The 19,909-nt window shown below is 35.3% G+C and overlaps 1 pseudogene; it reads right to left on the reverse strand.

The window, feature by feature from the left end:
- Positions 1-1,911: 1,911 nt before the first annotated feature.
- LOC147512272 (uncharacterized) lies at positions 1,912-17,923 on the reverse strand (annotated as a pseudogene).
- Positions 17,924-19,909: the final 1,986 nt, after the last annotated feature.

Here is a 19,909-nt window from a genome sequence, read left to right on the forward strand (position 1 = left end):
CTGAAGTATAAGAAAATTTGGGAGATTGAGATTTCTATTTTTTGTAATTCTTTTTCGGTGGTTTGGGGTTCTCAAAGGTTTTCAGAGCTTTTGTATTGCAGCATCTGAAAATAGAATTATCATGTTAGAAATATGTCAAGAATACAAAAAGTCCCTAAAGATTAAGGGATCAAATGGATGGCATTAATTGATGTGATCATTTGGCCTCGTTCTATATATATGAAGCTATGTTTTTTTTGGAGTTCGCTAGATGATTAACAGTGTAATACTCCTTAATAGAATGTAAGCGTACCTGAATCCCGATAACTTTCCACTTTCCACTATGGTGCAGTTCACCCAAATGAACAGATGAGAATGCCATATGAAGCCGAGTGACAGAAATAGAAATTTTAAGTAATTGTGGGTTGCAGTGCAAAGGAGGAATACAACAAAACAAAAATGGGCTAAGAGCATTCTAAATATGCAGATTGTTGATGGACCATATCAACAATAGCTTATTGAGAAAGTCGTGAGCATGGGTTATGGAAGGGATTTTGTTATGCATGTGATAAACACTATGGCCATGGCCATGAGTGGGCCACCTATGGATTTCAATACTCTGCTTGACAGGTTGAATATGCATTCTTTTGGAAGATCACAGGGAGCATGGTCAGGTTAGGGCATATACTATCTCATTGGAGCATCAACTGCTGTTCCAGTTCTCTCAGGCGAGAGATGATGGTTCCTTTAGTGCGCATTGAAGAACTATGTGGAGTCTATGCTCCTTCAATTCTTTAAATCTACTTGTAGCTTAATCACCTGCGGATCATGAAAAGTCTCATTTTTGGTCAAAAATGGCATTGAAATTTGGGTATTTGCTGGTCATTGAGAGTGAGATTCAGGAAATGGCCTAGGCGAGGAAAGAAAAGTGGTTGTTAAATTGAGGCGAACAATTTTTGTGTTATGGATGCCAAACAATTTTTGTGTCATGGCTGCTAGTTTGGCTCAATACAGTAGTGGGGCTATTGTGAACTCTTGCTTGATAGGGAAGAAGATAAGAGACAATCATAGCTTCAGGAGAAAAGTTAGGTTTTCGGTATAATTTGGTAGAATTTGTATAAGGTTTATTTAATTTGTTATTATTTTTTTTTAAATTTGAGGAGTCCATAGAAAATTAAGAATAGATTAGGGAGATTTAAACAAACCTGGGGAGGTGTCACTAATTATTATTCCATCCGATTTTTTAGGAGCCAATTATATTGTTCGAGGTGTAAAATAGAATGATATGGTGAGGAGAGAGAATGTGTGCAAGCTTTTATATATATATATATATACACAACAAATATTTTGTAATAGGATATGATGCAGAAAGTTACACTCCCGTAGCATTTAAGTTAACAGAATTTCTCCAACCAAATCAATTCGTTGCTCTTCCTCCCTTACCTCCTTCCATCCCATTGCCCTGTATTCTTCACCATAATCAATTCTATTTGTGTCTAAAATCATTATTTGAGAGGGAAACGATGGTAGAAAAACTTAGATTTCTCCATGCTAAATTTCCAACAAAGACTACTGTAGAATTAAACAACTAATTAAAGAGACAACACACAAGAATTATAGTGGTTCAGTGCCAATGCGACAACCTACATCCACGGGAGAAGAAAGGTTTTGCTTAATTGATTTTGGTTTGTGTTACAGAGATGTTTATATAGCACAACATGAGCGCATATTCGTGTCACTTGTTTTTAAAAGGATTGGAAACTTTCCTTTATAGAAAACATATGAATCCAGTAATCTCTGTCAAAACCGACTAGGGCGCGACCCGCGCTCTTGTCTTGACGAACCTCTAGGCGATTGAGCGCGCCCTGCCCTCGACTTTGCCTGGCCAAGGGCGCGACCCGCGCCTGTCTCTTTCTTCTCCCACACTCTCCCTCAAGCTGGTGCGAAGATATCCAGCGAACCCAACTTTGAGAGAATATCATGGAACTTGGAAGCTGGAAGTCTCTTAGTAAAAATGTCTGCAAGTTGGTGGTCACTTCGAACAAAGGAGGTAGTAACAATGTTAGACTGTACTTTTTCACGCACAAAATGATAGTCAACTTCAATATGCTTAGTTCTCTCATGAAACACCGGATTTGCAGCAATGTGCATAGCAGCTTGATTATCACAGTAAAGAGTAGTTGGCGAATGCAACCCAAAACACAAATCCTTTAGAAGAGCGCGAAGCCATATGATTTCACTGGTGGTGGAAGCCATAGCCCTATACTCAGTTTCTGCACTAGAACGAGCTACTACATTCTGTTTCTTGCTCTTCCAAGTGACTAAATTACCTCCTGCAAAGGTACAATAACCGGAAGTAGACCTCCGATCAACTGGACATCCTGCCCAATCAACATCTGTATAAGCAGTAATATATGTATGCCCATTTTTCCGCATCCAAATACCTCTGCCTGGTGACCTTTTTAGATACTGCAGTATTCTAGAAACTGCATTCATATGTGGAGTCCTTGGAGCATGCATAAAACGACTAACCAAGCTTACTGCATAAGAAATATCTGGTCGGGTAATAGTTAAATATATTAGTTTACCAACTAATCGTTGATACTGACCAATGTCAGTAAGTAGATCGCCGGTGTTGTCCAACTTGGCTCCACTGTTAGTTGGAGAATCAGATGGTTTTACCCCAGTTTTCCTGCTTCACTCAAAAGATCCAACACATACTTTCTTTGATTTAGAGATATACCTCTTTTTGAATAAGCAATTTCGATCCCAAGAAAGTACTTCATAATACCCAGATCCTTGATGGAAAATTTCTTGTGCAATAACTCCTTGAGCTTAGAAATCTCGATATGGTCATCACCTGTGATAACTATGTCATCAACATAAATAAGTACAATAACCAAGCCTGACCTGCTAGATTTAACAAATAAGGAAAGATCAGCATCACTTCGCTTAAGGCCGGTTATAGCTAGAACAGAACTGAGCTTGGCATACCACGCTTGTGGAGATTGTTTAAGTCCATAGATAGCCTTTTTTAATTTGCATACTAATCCAACCTTAGTCTCCTTCGAATGTCCAGGTGGGATGCTCATATACACTTCTTTTTTAAGATCTCCGTGTAAGAATGCATTTTTCACATCCATCTAAAATAATTTCCAGTCATGATTTACAGCTAGAGATACAAGAAATCTAAACATGTTCATCTTTGCAACTGGTGCAAAAGTCACCTTGTAGTCCTGACCATAAGTTTGGGTGAATCCCTTTGCAACAAGTCGAGCTTTAGACCTTTCTAAGGAACCATCACTGTTGAACTTGTTTCTGAACACCCACCGACAATCAACAATTTTCTTTCCATACGGTAGCATAACAATATCCCAAGTTTTATTTATTCTCGTCTAGAGCACAAAGTTCTTCTTGCATCGCCTTTCTCCATACTGGGCGAGAGTTAGCTTCTCTAAAGTTCTTGGGTTCTTGCACGTCATCGACTATACTTAAGAAAACATGATGAGATGAAGTGATATTGGTATACGTTATATACTCCTGTAGAGGATATGAAACATCATGCAAAGAATAAAAGTTCCAGTGAGTCACTGGAGGATGCAGTTCTCTATCAGATTTATAGTAATCATTGATATTTACTGGAGGTCGTCTCTCTCGTTCAGATTGTCTAGAAACTGGAGGAGCACCTGAAGCCGCCAAGACCGCCTCGGTTTTGCTCATTCCGATAGGCGCCCTTTGCTTCCAAGAGAGCCCAATTCTTCAGTGGCAGGAACTATACCTTCACCAACCGTTGGGACAGGAACAATGCCTTCACTAACTGCTGGGAGAGGAGCCAAATCAGCCGTAACAGCTGGGAGAGGTGCCAAATCTGCCAAACAATCCCCCTGGGACCGATTCCCAGGCACAGCTGAATCGTGAAAGAAAGCTTCAGATTCCACAAATCGGACATCACAAGAGACAACCAGTTTCCTTGTCACCGGATTGTAACATATGTAGCCTTTCTATGTGGTAGAATAACCAACAAACACACATCGAGTAGCCTGAGTATCAAATTTATCTCGATGAATAGCTTGCTGATGCACATAACAAACACACCCAAACACTTGCAGATGAGAGAGATCCAACGGCCTAGATTTGAGCACTTCCAATGGGGATTTAAAACCAAGAACCCGACTGGGAAGACGATTAATCAAATAGGCAGCAGTAAAGACGACATGAGACCAGTATTGCTTAGGAACATTCATGCCCAACATAAGAGCACGAGTGGCCTCCAAAAGGTGTCTGTTCTTTCTTTCAGCCACGCCATTCTGCTGAGGTGTGCCAACACAGCTAGTTTGATGAATTATCCCCCCGCTACTTAAGATACTCAAATGCATCCTTTATAAAACTCAGTGCCATTATCAGATCTAAACATCTTGATGTTTGCACCAAACTGATTAGTAATCATAGTATGAAAATCCTTGAATACAGTCACAACATCAGTTTTCGATTTTAACAAATATAACCATGTAGCACGAGATTTATCATCAATAAACAACACAAAATACTTATATCCATCATAAGAATTAACGGGAGCAGGTCCCCATAAATCAGAGTGAATTAACTCAAACAACTTATTTGACATAGAATTCGAGTTTGGAAAAGATAAACGAGTTTATTTAGAAAATTGACAAACATCACAAACATCATCAGAGTTTAAAGAAACATGCGGAAACAAATTTGACAGGACATGACTAGATGGATACCCAAGTCTTTTATGCAAAATTCGACTCTCAAGTAAATCACTAGCTTGACATGCCTTCTTATGCGACTTCAATAAATAGAGTCCATTGGAATAAATTCCTTTGCCAATTGTCCTCTTCGACTTTCGATCCTGAAAGACGATAGAGTTAGGAGAAAAAATGACATCACAATTTAAAGAATTGGTAAGTTTTCCAACAGGTAGAAGTTGAACAGGGAACGAAGGAACAACTAGAGCATCACTCATCTTGAGACTTCGATAAAAAAAAAATCCACTTGACCACTACCTAGAATGGGAACAATGGAGCCATTGGCTATGGAAATATTATGTTTTTCGGTTTTGGACACAAAATTATGAACAGAGACAAGGCAATTAGCCATATGATCCGTAGCCCCCGAATCAATTATCCATGAGTTACTATTTTCTGGCATAGTAAAATAGGCATGCAAATTACCTGACACATGAGTTGAGGCAGACTGACCTTTGCTAGATGACATGGACTTAGTGAGTTGTTGGAGAATTTGACTCAACTGATGACTAATATCTAAGTCGGACATTGATGTCTCGGCAACAGCGGCATGCTCTTTCTTGGACAGTTCATTTTCCTTTTTAAGATGCGGATATAATTCCCAACAGCGGTCCTTGGTGTGCCAGTTCTTTCCACAATGATCACAGTGAGACAATTCCCTTTTTCCCTTACCTTTTTCGAATCTCTGTGACTTCTTTCGAAAATCATTTTCTGCAAGTAATACAGTAGATTCAGAGATTGAGGACTTTACCTCGGAGTTGATTGTTTTCTTTCTTGTTTCCTCTCTCTGAATAGTTGCACAAACATCAGCAAGTGATGGAAAAGTAATTTCCATTAGAATATTACTTTCCAGATTTTCATATTCTGGTTTAAGACTGCGAAATACTGTGAAGATTTTATCCTCTTCAGCCTGTTTCAAAAGAGTCTTAGCATTTGTGGTGTGTGGACGATATATGTTTAACTCATCCTATAATTTCTTCAAATTCCCAAGGTGTTCTGTAAAAGTCTTCTCACCTTGTTGCAAAGCACTGATTGCGAGTTAAAGTTCAAACACACGGGCAGAATTGTTCTGGTTTCCATATAAATCTTCAATTGAATCCCACATCTCCTTTGCAGAATCAGAGAAAGTAAAAATTCTAACAATAGTAGACTCCATAGAATTGAGTAACCAAGATCGAACAAGCTGATCATTGGAAACCCAATTCTCATATTTGGCATCATCAATGGTAGGACACACCTTTGCACTATTAATGAAACCTAATTTCCTCTTACCACCAAACGATAACGAAATAGCTCTAGACCAAGGTATATAGTTTGTTTCATTCAAGAGAATTGATGACAACTACCAACCAGGATTAGAATCAGTCTCTGTTGTAACAACAGACTTTGGGTTTGGTTTTGGTTTTGGATCTGATATAGTGTATTGTGTTTATCTAGATTGATTTAGAGGAGAGATTAAGTGCTCCGCTATGATACCATGTAAAATTAAACAACTAATTAAAGAGACAACAAACAAAAATTATAGTGGTTCGGTACCAATGCGGCAACCTACGTCCACGGGAGAAGAAAGGTTTTGCTTGATTGATTTTGGTTTGTGTTACAGAGGTATTTATATAGCACAACATGAGTGTATATTCGTGTCTCTTGTTTCTAAAAGGATTGGAGACTTTCCTTTATAGAAAACATACGAATCCAGTAATCTTTGTCAAAACCGACTAGGGCACGACCTGCGCTCATATTAGTCTTAGTCAAAGCGCGACCCGCGCTCTTGTCTTGATAAACCTCCAGGCGATTGAGCGCGCCCCGCCCTCAACTTTGCCTGGCCAAGGGTGCGACCCGCGCGTGTCTCTTTCTTCTCCCACAACCACAATATAAAGCTGTTTAGGAATTAAGGAGGTTCAACGTAAATACTTTGCCAGCAGAAAGCGCATAAATGCTCAGTTTGGATACTCTTCAATGTTAGGGAAAAACTCGTAGGTTTTGGTTCGTGTTCGCTTGCTGTTGGTTTCAATGTCTAATACTCATGGTGGGAAGTTAGAAGGACTTGATCCTAATTTTGTTTGTTTCAGTTTCTGTCATCTTAACAACGTACAAATGTGGTCATTCATATACTATTACTTGATAGTACTCATCAAATATCTTGTTACTTTTGATAGGATTGAAGGAAATTGTGCTGCTGCTGCTGCTACAGACAGAATAAATACGGGTTTGTTGTGGGAGCTGAGTTCATACGATTCAGAGCAAAGAGTGTAGATAAAACTACATTTATGGTAACTAATCTTGTGGATGATAGTTCTTCACTTGGAAACGAAAACAGAACAGTTAGGCTATATCAGAGAAGATTCCCTCTTGTAATTGGTCTCTGAGACGCATGTGTTGTGAGTTGCATAAAGCAAATTGGTGATTCAGTTTTGTTAGATTCCAGTCGGTTAATAGGGTTTTCAGTGGTATCATGGCCTTGAGACAAAAAGCCAAGGATGGTAAGAGTGCAAGACCACATCATTATCAGAAATTCAGGATCACTTGGACATTTTTTCATTGGATTGTATTTTATTTTAGTTTTAAACAAATCAACATTCCACACTTCATTGTATGCGAGTATGCGACCATGAATAAATTATGAATACATTCATGCCACAAATCAGGTCTCCAACTCATCCACATCTACATAAATATATCATTTGCATCAATTCCAAAATCATACAAATCAAGAAACTCGGGTTTACTGGAAAGCAAAACTCTTTCCAAGAAAGAAAATATTTGGAAGATCTAATGAAAAAAACTGCCAGGGGTAATCAGTTTACAAGAAACTCACAAATAGTTCATTTTCTTAGAATTCACTTTCAAATGGATTTCTCTTCTGTTAGGAAGTGGCTGTGCTTTTTCTATTAAATACAATGAAAATTATCACAGCAAAGATCAACTCCTCTAGGAATAAACTGAATTTTTCTTGAACTTCAAAGACGGTTAAGTTTATGGTTGTCTATATTGCCTCTTCTTCTTATTGTTTTCTAATTGTCTTGAACTGTTTGTTATGGGCAACTTATTCATTCACCTTTTTTCAATCCTTTTCGAATTGTGTTTGATTGTGTTTAGTTTCTGATTTCAGTCACCAATTAGTTTGTATATAGACTGTCCAGTGTTAGATTGCACATCGTCATTTTAGAGGATGGAAAAACACAGTCTAGCTTAGAAGCATAAGTTAGTATAGAATTATGGAAAAGGGACCTATTTTCAGACTCAAATATGTTAGTATAGAATTCGTTTGTTTTTTTTACTTTCTGTCAAGAGTAGTACTCATAACAGGTGGTTCTTCCTAGTTTATACATTATAGTAGTGCTTCATTGTATTGCTTCATTGTAGTTTATAAATACGGATTCCTGCTACATGAACAATTGAAGCTTTGAGCCCTTATTGTCACTCTACGCTTCAAACCAATAAGTTCAGTCTCCCTCTGCCTATTCAATTCCTTATAAGGCCTCAGAAACTCACCTGTCAATATCAAAAGGCATGTCAAAGTTTACGATACAATTTTTTTTCTTCAAAAAGCGCCCCCCCAGTCATCAGCTAGCCCCCTCAAAGTGTGCAGTGGTGATGGAAGCCATAGTACAAAATATCAGGATATAGGTATTTATCGATACTCAATTTCTGGATATGTATCGTGGATATATCCCTCTTTTTGAGGATATTTGACATTGTTTCACATGCAAATATTATGGATATATCTAAAATATCGATAAATATCGTAGATATTGTAGATATTTCTTGATATATCATGATACATTATTTATATTTATTTAAAATATAATGATAAATATTAAATAAAATTATTATATACACAAAATATCGCAAAATATCACAAATATTGCAAATATCGTCAAAATATCGCCGATATTTGCAGTCGTATATATCTCTTAACATATCGTGATATTTATATATCTTTTTTTGAAATTTGGATAGATATCCCCAAATATCGCGATATATCGGGATATTTTGTACTATGATGGAAGCAACAATTACGGATTCTTGCTACATGAGCATAGGGGTGTCAAAATGGCCCTTAAACTCTTAGCCCGCCCGCCCCGACCCGGCCCATGGGCCCAAAAAGCCCTCAAAATGAGGCCCCACACACATTCAAGGGTCAATGGGGTGGCGACCCCCTCAAGCCTTTGGGGAGGGTAAAGGCCTAGACTTTGAAACTTAAGCCCTCCCTTAAAGCCCGCCCCATTTAGGCCCTCAACATTTATTACATATATTTTAATAAAAATTTTACAATATATTTCATTTTAACATTAATATGCTAAAAAATCACTTAAAAAACGCTTATCTATTAAGTTTGCCAACCTTATAATTTCATTATAATATTTTATGAAAATGAATTTAATTGATCTTAATTGACTAATACAACTTTAACAAGTTTTTTAGTAGTTTGAAGGTTTAATTGTGAAGTCGATTCGATTTTATCATTTTTAACTAATGTTTCTAAATTTATTTTGTAAATCAAATGTATAACATAAGATCCCGCCCTCCTCGCTTGGTTTTGGCCTCAAGCCCGGCCTTCAAGCCCTCTCGAGAGGGTTGGGCGGGTAAAGCGCTTCGAGATTTAAGCATTGGCCCGACCCGACCTCGGCTCAAGTAAATGAGGGTAGGGCTGGCCCGGCCCTCAAAGCATGAGGGCTTCATTGTTTGAGGACCGGGCCAGCCCGGCCCAGCCCATTTGACACCACTACATGAGCCATTGAAGCTTTGGGCCCTTATTGTCACTCTACGCTACAAACAAATAAGTTCAGTCTCCCTCTGCCTTTTCAATTCTTTATAAGGCCTGAGTTTATCTCACATGTCAATACCAAAAGACAGGTCAAAGTGTTACGATACAATTCTTTTCTTTCCTTCCCCCCTTAATTAATTCCATAATGCATTGTGCTTTTCAATGTGTTCTATATGTAATGGTCGTCAAACAAACTTTAAAGAAGTCCCTATATGCATGCATATTACACTAACTAATACTTACATCACCCAAATTCACATATTTTACTAACCTATATATATTCCGTAATAAATTTGTTTGTCAACCACGTACATAGCACGTGCATCTTGCTAGTATATATAATAAAATGTTTAACTCCAATAAATAGGGGGTTAAAGAGACTGTTATGTGTATAAGATTTCAATAGTGTACTTCTCTAAATCATTGGGTTATGACTATATCAAACTATCATAACTCGAGCAGAAAGTACAACTCTAGCTATTCCCAAATACCTTTCTTTTTCTAGTCAAATTGCTTCCCTTCTAATCGAACTACAACCTTTGCGGCTGTACAAGGATCAGTGGCCACTAATTAATTAGAGTAGTGTATTCAATCATGTAGTATTATTCTTGGAGACAAATAAGTGTAAATAAATGTATTCTATGCTGTTTTCCATAATTGAATCATAAAATCAACCTTGTGGAGTAACATATCTCTCCTTTATAGCAATGGTTACAACACAAGGCCACTAGCTGAATCAGAACACAAAAGCGACAATCACTTCTCTATGATGAAGAACTTGTTTTGGCACAGGTGCTGCAGACTTCGATGAAAACCCGCAATAGGAATCTTCACTATCTTCGTCCCAAGATCCTTCATCAAAGTTTTAAGCATAACTTATAGGAATATACTAGCTGAAAACCACCCTTTGGTTTTCTTTGCTTGGTACAAGAAGCCTTTGTGAAGCTGAAATCAAGAATACTTCTCTGTCTACTATAATAGCTACTACTGGTACTACTACTGCTACTCCATGGAAATTTGAGCTTGAAACGACTCCAACATGAAATGTATCCAACCTCATCTGCTTCCTTGACAGATGATAACGTCTCCATGGATCAACATAATAATAGAGAAGGGTTTCAAGTTATTTCAATAGGGAAAAAGAGAATATTTCATCCTAAATTCTCTTTCTTCCAATCCTTACTTTTGTTTTTGGTTCATTTTGTGTGGTGGTGGAGAATTATGAGATAGTATTAGTCTTTTGGCACATTATTTGAGTGTAACAACAAAAGAATCTTATAGGTGTAAGGTGGCATAGTATAAAATATCGCGATATATCACGATATATCATGATTTGTATTGAGATCTCAGCAAAAGATACGAATATATTAAGGATATGATTCTAATATTTTCTTTTGCAAAAACTGTAAATATCCTCAATATATCTTTAAATATCGTGATATATTTCATCGATATGTCGATACTTTCAAAATATCGTGATATATATACCATCTTTTGTGCTTCTCTCTCATTTTAACTTTTCTTCAAGATACAAACAATGGGCGCCTTCTTCAATAGACTTCAAAAATAGTCAAAATATGCAAAATTTGCTAATTTCTTAAAGCTTTTTAAAGAGGAAGAACTAAGAAAGGAGGTTTGAGTCCTTTAATCTCCTATATCATATGAATATATAAAATTTGATGTTGATTAACTCCATCTTCTCAATCTCATCTATCTTATTGTCAATTTTTTTTATCTAAATTTTTGGGTACAATCAAACTATTGTTTGTTTTTATTTTTTATACCAATCTTTTTTAAAGACATTTGAATAATTTAGATCCAATCAAATATAATCTTTTTTTTTCCAGTAAATCCAATTTCATTTCCTTCTTCTTAGTTTTTGTTTTCCTTTTATTCTTTTAGTTTCCTATTATGAATTAATCTAAAAAAATTAAAGAGGGAAATTAAGAATTTTTTGGTTCAACTTATAACAGATTTATTATTGAAAATAAAGAGGAAAACTCAAAAAACAATAACCGATCTTTTATTTCTAAATAAATCATTCTTAACAAAATTAAGGATCCTTGAATGTAGATATGAAATTAAGAAATATTTTATTAATAAAATGTATTGTTTCACAGAAATATCTCTGAAAACTTTCTTTTCCTTTTTATTATTGATTATTTAACATAAATATCTCTGAAAATTTGGTTTATCATTGATATTTGACGATATATCATAATGTATCATGAATTTTCATAGATGCACTAATGTATAATATCGACACATAAAGCGATATTTTGATGATATATATCGAGATTTTGGGGGTAGATATATTATCATATCACGATACTTTGTTCTATATATGGTGGTGGTTAGAGCAAACAAGGCGAGAAAAGTGGAAAGGCGAAAAGATTATTAGCTTACATAGCCTTGATAACGAAGTTCTATGATCTTGACAATTAGGCTAGCATTTGTTTTAGCAAATAAAATGGAAAAGAAAAATATAGAGTGATCCACCTTTTCAATAAATTTGGTGTATTTGTTTGTCATAGAAAGGAAAAATGTATTTCCCTATGGAACCAAAACTAAGGAAAAGAAATGTTTTTTTTATTCCGAGGTTCAACCCACGGATTTGAGAGGAAATGAAAAGGAAAATGGCTGTTTACTTTTCATTTCTTTAGTTTTTGAATAACAAACGTGAAATGGGAAAAGAATTTGGAAAGAGAAAAGACTTGAAAATGATTTTCATTTTCATTTCCATTTCTATTTTCCTTTCTTTTTTTTTAGTTGTTGCATAACAAACATAGTTAATTCCATTATTTGGTTTTCCTTTCTTTTCCTTGGTTTACCAAATGAATTTTCGAATTTGTTTCCAGTCCATTCTTTTCTATTATATTCCAAAGTGGACTACTCAATAGCTTTTCTTTAATTTTTTTAGTTAAATGAGTAAACAAATGCACCCTTAGAGCATCTTTAGGAGAGAAACCAAGGAAACACTAAATTTTTTAACCAAACCAAAAAAACACCAACCAACTTCAGGAGAAACATCAAATATTCAACATCAAATGGCGTGGTTTTGGATAAACCGCGCCATATAGCCCACGCGGTTTTCCAGAAACCGCGCGATGTGTCGCACATCAATTTTCTTCTTTTTTCTCTTTCCAAATCTCTCTCACGGTTTTGCAAAAACCGCGTAATTGAAACCCACACTCTAGCCCAAGCCCATGCGGTATTCAAAAAACCGCATAATTTTTCCAAAATCGTAAGAGAGATTTGATACAGCACCAAAGCTGGAACCAAATTTTGGCCAATTTGGTGTTTGGTTTGGTGTTTTTTTTGTGTTTTCATCAATATGTGTCTCTCAGAGCATCTTTAGGAGTGATATCAACCTAGCACCAAACACCAAATTTCTAACAATTTGGTGTTTTTTCAACTTCAGGAAAGCTACATGTTGATGAAAACACCAAAAAAACACCAAACCAAACACCAAATCGGCCAATATTTGGTTCCAGGTTTGATGTTGTCCACTCACACGGTTTTCCCATAACCGCGTGAGCTTGGGCTTCTAATTGGGCTTATATGGCGCGGTTTTCACAAAACCGCGCCAGAGATTGGGAAAGAAAAAAAAAAAGAAAAAATTTTATGTGATACATGGCGGCGGTTTTTCAAAACCGCGTAAGGGCTTTGTCGGTTTGGGCTTTAGTGGTGCGGTTTTGGCAAAACCGTAGTGTTATATATATATGCGGTTTTGCCAAAACCGCGTAGTTGTTTGGTGAAATTTTGATGTTACTCCTAAAGTTGCTTGGTGTTTTTTTTTGTTTGGTGTTTAGTTTGGTTCAAAATTTTTGTGTTTTTTTGGTAGCTCTCCTAAAGATGCTCTCATGAAAAGAAAAAAAACACCAAATTATTAGGAATTTGGTGTTTGATGTTAGGATAGTATCTCACCTAAAGATGCTCTTAGTATACATACCTAAATTTTTGTTCAAGAATTTACTCTTAGAGCGTATTTTTGTCCAACTAACAGGTACCAAAGTTGTACTTCTAGGCGTCCTAGGGCTCCTAGCAATGGGGTCGTATGCAAAAAAACAATGTCGGAGCTGCTATTGCTTATTGGATCCATTTACATCCAAGGCCCAAATACATAGTGTTATAGTGATCATAGTACAAAATATCCCGATATATCGTGATATTTGGGGATATCTATCCAAATTTCAGAAAAAGATATATAAATATCATGATATGTCGATATATTCAGAGATATATACGACTGCAAATATCGGTGATATTTCAACGATATTTATGATATTTGGGGATATTTGGAGATATTTTGCGATATTTTGTGTATATAACAATTGTATTTAATATTTATCATTATATTTTAAATAAATATAAATAATATATCATGATATATCAAGAAATATCTACAATATCCATGATATTTTTCGATATTTTGGATATATCCACGATATTTGCATGTGAAACAATGTCAAATATCCCAAAAAAGGGGATATATCCATGATATATATCCAGAAATTGAATATCGATAAATATTCATATCCTGATATTTTGTACTATGATAGTGATCATGACTTCAGGTTTGGTCTTTGTATATTGATATCGAGTATTGACAACATCTTAAACATAGGTTCATTTTAGGAAGCGTGAATAAGTTCAGATTGGATTCAAAACCCGTTTCTTATATTATATATTAATTTAATTCTACCTTAATTCAAGGAATCCATGACGACCTGAAATCCTGATAAACATTGATATAGCTAGTTTAGACTTTAGAGACATTCTCTCTCATTTCATTGAACACAGTCACATATGGACCTTATCTGGAATCAAATTGATATTTTGAAGTTTGAACGACACAAAGGACCGCAGATCAAATATGTCGTCATTTTTGTCATGTGAAAATGTGAAATTCAATTTTCAGCTCAATATCTCGGCAGAGTAAAAAACTTGACTCAAATTTCGTGATATTTGCATGAATAAAGAAATTGGATAAGAGTAGTTTAGCAGAGGCTGCAGAGCCCACAAGGAGCTAGGTGGCAACTTTTGGCGGGTGGGGTCAGTTTAATCTCTCTCAAACTCAAAAATTTCCAAACACATAAAAACTTTCTTTCGTCTCCTTTTCAAACTTGTGAAAGTGTGAAACGCTAAAACTCGAAGGACACGTTCGTAATTTCTCTCTTTAACTTCTTCTCCATTTTATAGCTCTCTTACTTCAATCACAATTATCCAAAAAAAAATCTCCTCGAATTTCGCATAATCTGATCTCGTTCTTTATATATACTGAAATATTAATGTTTTTGTTTGATTGCTTACTTCACCACCTCTCTTAGGTTTTTTAAGGTTTTGAGTACCTGAATTGAGTTCAAGGGTATTAATGGATTTTTAAAAAAATATGACATCATCATATCATGGTTCTTCTGAGGATGAGTTCAATGGCTCCCTATCCCTTTAAAAATAGAGCTAAAATCAACAGATTTTACTCTCTATCATTAATTTCCTCTTTATATATACAGAGGATTCTACTCTCTATCTCTATTTTACTCTCTATATGTAGAGAGTAAAATGTAAATAGATAAGTAGTAATTCTTTAAGATATATACATAGAAAAATAATGATATAGAGTAAAATATGTTGACTTTAAATTTCCATTTTGTTGACTTTTAAATTTCTACTTTATTGACTTTAACACTACTTTTAAAGGGATAGGGAGCCATTGGACTCAAATTAACTAGGGGGGAATTTGGCCCTAACGACCCTAACCCTACCGACCGACCCTAACCCTAAGCCCCTATAAAGCCCTCACAACTAAAGCCCTCACAGTTTTAGGTAGGGCGCCCTACTAATGCCTTCTAGGCGGTGGCTAGGACTAAGATTCTAAAACATAGGCCGGACCCTAATTCACCCTCATTAGTCCTGGAACCTAACCAAGCCCTAACCGCCCTATTTCACACTTTCACTATAAATACACATATCATAATTGTCCAACTCTTTGTTAAATATTTTCAATTAAAATAACATTGTCCTTTGTAATTTATCACTTACACCCAAGGGTACTTCCAATAACTTGTCTTATATAACAAAACTTGTCAACTTAATGTACCACGAAGAACAATGAGCACTAGCCTAATAAAAATAAGACTTTTATTCCTTTGATCATCAAGTCAAAGTCCATAACTTATTATTCTCAATTTCTTTTCTCACTTATTTCTTATAAATTATATTTTTATTCACATCCAAGCCAAGTCTAAAACTAAAGATTTCCTTCCACACCATTAAAAAGCAAAATACTGAGCGGACATTTGTAATATAGAAACCAAAAAACAACCTTTGTCAGAAAAATGACATTTGTAATCTCAAACCTTTCTCCATCACTTGTTCAAAAGCCAATATTTTCATTTCCATATACAAAGCTTGAATCACTTTTAAATTAGAAGAAAGGTAATATTATATTTGTTTGAATCTATTATAGAAATAATTTATGATATTACAAATAGTTTAACAACTTCCATGACCCTTAACTAAAACTATTATGTTTATTCTTTATATCTATTACTTCTTCCTTTAAAATGATAATATAATTATTTGTCTATGTATTTCAATTTAAAATGTAATTTTAGTGAGGTTTGAGTCAACAAGGAAGAACAAATTCGAACTCTCGATGTACTTTCCGCCATTAGATTGTGGATGTGCATTTTAAATTTTTGGACTTATACGCGGATTATTATTACTAGATTGGTTGGACTTTGAGTTTGTAGATTATTGTACATTTTGTAATATAAATGAGTTTTAAAACCTGATGTAGTAAAAAAAAAAAATATATATAAAAGCCCTACCCTAAAGCCTTTAAAGAGGGCTTAGGGTAGGAGTAAGGGCTTGAGGTTTAGACTTGTGACCCGCCCCCCGACCGATTCCTATATGTTGACTTTAGGGCCGGGGCCGACCCCTATTTAATATTTGAAGGGCTTTAAATGTTTAGGGCCGGGCTAGCCCGACCCGACCCATTGCCCACCCCTAGCCTGAACCACCGAAAACCGAGTAAATAATAACTGAGTTTTTCGCTAAAAGTTTACACATTATACTTGAATAATAACTGATTAGCACGGTCATTTTTAGTGTTAAAAGCATAATACAAAGCAATGTTTTGAAAACCGAACCAAAGATCGAACGAATTTTTTGTTAAAATGGTTCAACCAGGTGAGTCGAACCCATTGATACTTATTTAGCTAATTTTTAATAATTACAATAATAAAATAAAATGAATAAATACATATTTCAATTTAATATTAATTGACATTATAAATCAAAATAAATTTTTTTATACAAAAAACACATAATAGTATGTTGGTTCGGAACGGAACTTGGACTATCTTGTTTAGGTGTTAGGTTTAACTCTCCACATTATCAATTTTTCAAAAAAAAATTATAATAAGGGTGGTCCAGTTTTATTTGGTTTAGAGCTGAACCAGTTTGCCGGTTCAACCACAGGTTAAGCTTAGACTGAGGGTTCAACTAAAAACTCTAGTTTTCACTGACTCGAACTGAAAATTTAGCGGTTCCAGTCGGACCCCAGTTCAACCACCACTCTGGTCCGGTTTTCTAAACTCAGGTACAAAGTGTTGAGCAATTACTTTGTTTTATTGGTTTGGTTACTAGTGGTGAAGGATTGATTTCATAAATACTCGATACATATTGCGATATATTTGTACTATGGTGGTGGGGATAGCAGTGAATACAATAAGCCAATTGAATTGACAGATGAAGTCATATGGCGTTCAGGTGATGAAGTCATATGGCGTTCAGGTCCAAACAGTTGAGAAATAGCATTGTCTTGGAGAGATAAGGAAGACGACTCTGCTTGGGTTTCTCTAAAATCTTATATCTTTTCCTGAACATCCATATTTGGCTTTATCATCAATAACTAAATAAATGAAACAACAGAAAAATTCAAGTATATTTACACAGTATTATTTTACAACTTTCGCAGCAACTGCCTCGTTGGCAGGTTCACCATTCTTCTTAATATGTGCTTTCTCCCACACATTAGCTCTCGATACAGAGAAAGGGTTGGAACTCTCTTCTTTCTATATATAATTTTAAACAAGTTAAGTAGTGAACATATTAAACTAACTGTTCTCTTCGAAATGACATACTCATAATTGAATGATCTTACCATTTCAGCCTCCAATCTAGCATATCCCTTTCGACTACATGTGTGTGGAAGATTATGTTTTGCTCTCATCTTCTTGAACTTCATGCTTATCGCCTGGGAAAAAAAATAGTAAAAGTTTTAAAATCTTATGAACAAAACTATTAAGAACAATAGACTATACATATATACTTGAAATATTTTGGAGAGCCTTTTTTTCACCAAACTTTTGCACCATTCGAGTTTAATATTCTTAGGCATTTTTCCATTCTTTCCTCTTCATTCGCACATGATGCTATTATCTAGGGGTGTGCAAAAAACCGAACTACCTGTGAAAACCAACCGAATCGACCCAAACCAACCTGTTTTGGTTGGTTTTTAAGTACTAGTGGTTCGATTCGGTTAGTTAAAGCTGAAACCCGACCTAGTCGGTTCGGTCTTTGGTTTTTGAAAATTTGAACCGTTTTAACCCGATCCGAACCAGTTTCAATTTATTTATAAAAGAATTTTAATTTCTACCCCTTAGATCTTAACTTTGGACGGTCCATCTAAAGCTAAAAAGAAAAACTAACCCTAAACTATTTTCCACCTCACTTCTTAATTCTCACTACTGCCTCCCTTTTCTTTCTCAACTCTCAACCACCATTTCTTCATCTCCAAAACTCTAACATCTCTCTCTCAATCAATCAACTAATCATCTCCCATACTCTATATTATTAGTTTTATTTTATTTCTCTCTTTTTCACTCTCCCAAAGAACCAATTTATGTTTTCTCACTCTAAATTTTTTCTTAAACTTTGGATGGTTTGTATGGATCTAATATTGTAAGAATGAAAAGATCTATTCCGGCTTTGGAAAGATCTATCTAAAGATTTTTTTTTTCATTCGATTTTAAATTTGATTGGGTATGAAAATGAGATTTTTTTTGCTACTGTTATATAACCGATAAAACAGACACATCCGATCTGAAATATTGGATCGGTTTTTACTTCCTATCAGATCGGTTCGATTGCTCATAGATAAAAACCGAGTATATATGTCGGTTCCGTGGTTGGTTCTGTGTTAAAACCGACCCGAACCAACCCATGCACACCCCTACTATTATCCTTGAGAATCTGGACTTTGAGGATCTCCACAAGTAGCCAACTCTCTCATGGTAATATGTCTTGGACTTTGTGGAACGACAAACTTTTGCTACAAAACAAAGTAAAAAAGTAAAGTAAATTTTAAGCACTGATAATAACCATGTAACATTAAACAAAATTTAGCAATATTGAATTAAACAATACCTTTGTTACTGTCCACAACAAATCTTAATTTCGTTTCATCTGAAACTTTCTTCCAATTGTCAATATTTATATCAACCATCAGTTATACTTGAGCTCTCAAGAAAGACACAAGCTTTTTAGACTCTTCATGTATAGGTTGACCCCTTTCATTGTATGTGACTTTCAACTGTTTGCTTTTTTAAGTTGGTATGACATTGCATACAACAGGCTCCCTTTTGGTTGAATTCGTTGTTAATCCTTTTGTAGATGGGTTCAACTCGCTTTCGAAAGAGTCACCTAGGTGAGTCTCATCAATTAATCAATGATTAGAAATTCTTTCAGTTGGTCTAATATTCTGATCTACATCAAAATAGTATAAAAAACTTAACATGAAATCAACAGTAAGGACAAATCGATATAAGGATGCATGTATACCTGAAGTAAATACATCATTGCAAGGATTTGAAATGTGTACACCACCGTCTGAATGTCCAAACAGTGTAGCTAGAATTGCATCTCTCTCTTTCTTAACTCTTTTAATTTACTTGCACGTACTCTTTGAACTCTATAAAATATAAGTCAGACTTAGATCACCAAATATGTTCTTCCTAATTCAAGTTTACATTACAAATGCTTACCTCTGCCTCATTGGGTTGTGACAATATACTATGAGAACCAAGACATGCTACTCTTTTCTGGAAGAAAAAAAAAACATTATTAAATTAACCTCATCTTCAAAAGCAATTTCAGTAAATTATATTTAACAAGTACGTCAACATAACCTTAACTATTCAAGCTTTCTCTTCATGTCTGCAAGTGTTTCATGATTTTCCCCATTATCAGCACCCTTACCTCCTTGTTTCATCTTCATGTACATCTCCTCCCCTTTATCAGCAAGAATTTGCTTAAATTGAGCTCTCTCCTTAAAAAAAAACACACACAATATATATATAATGTAATTAATTAATTCCATCTTCAA

This window comes from Coptis chinensis, chromosome 3, assembly GCF_015680905.1.
Source record: "Coptis chinensis isolate HL-2020 chromosome 3, ASM1568090v1, whole genome shotgun sequence".
Taxonomy (NCBI): domain Eukaryota; kingdom Viridiplantae; phylum Streptophyta; class Magnoliopsida; order Ranunculales; family Ranunculaceae; genus Coptis; species Coptis chinensis.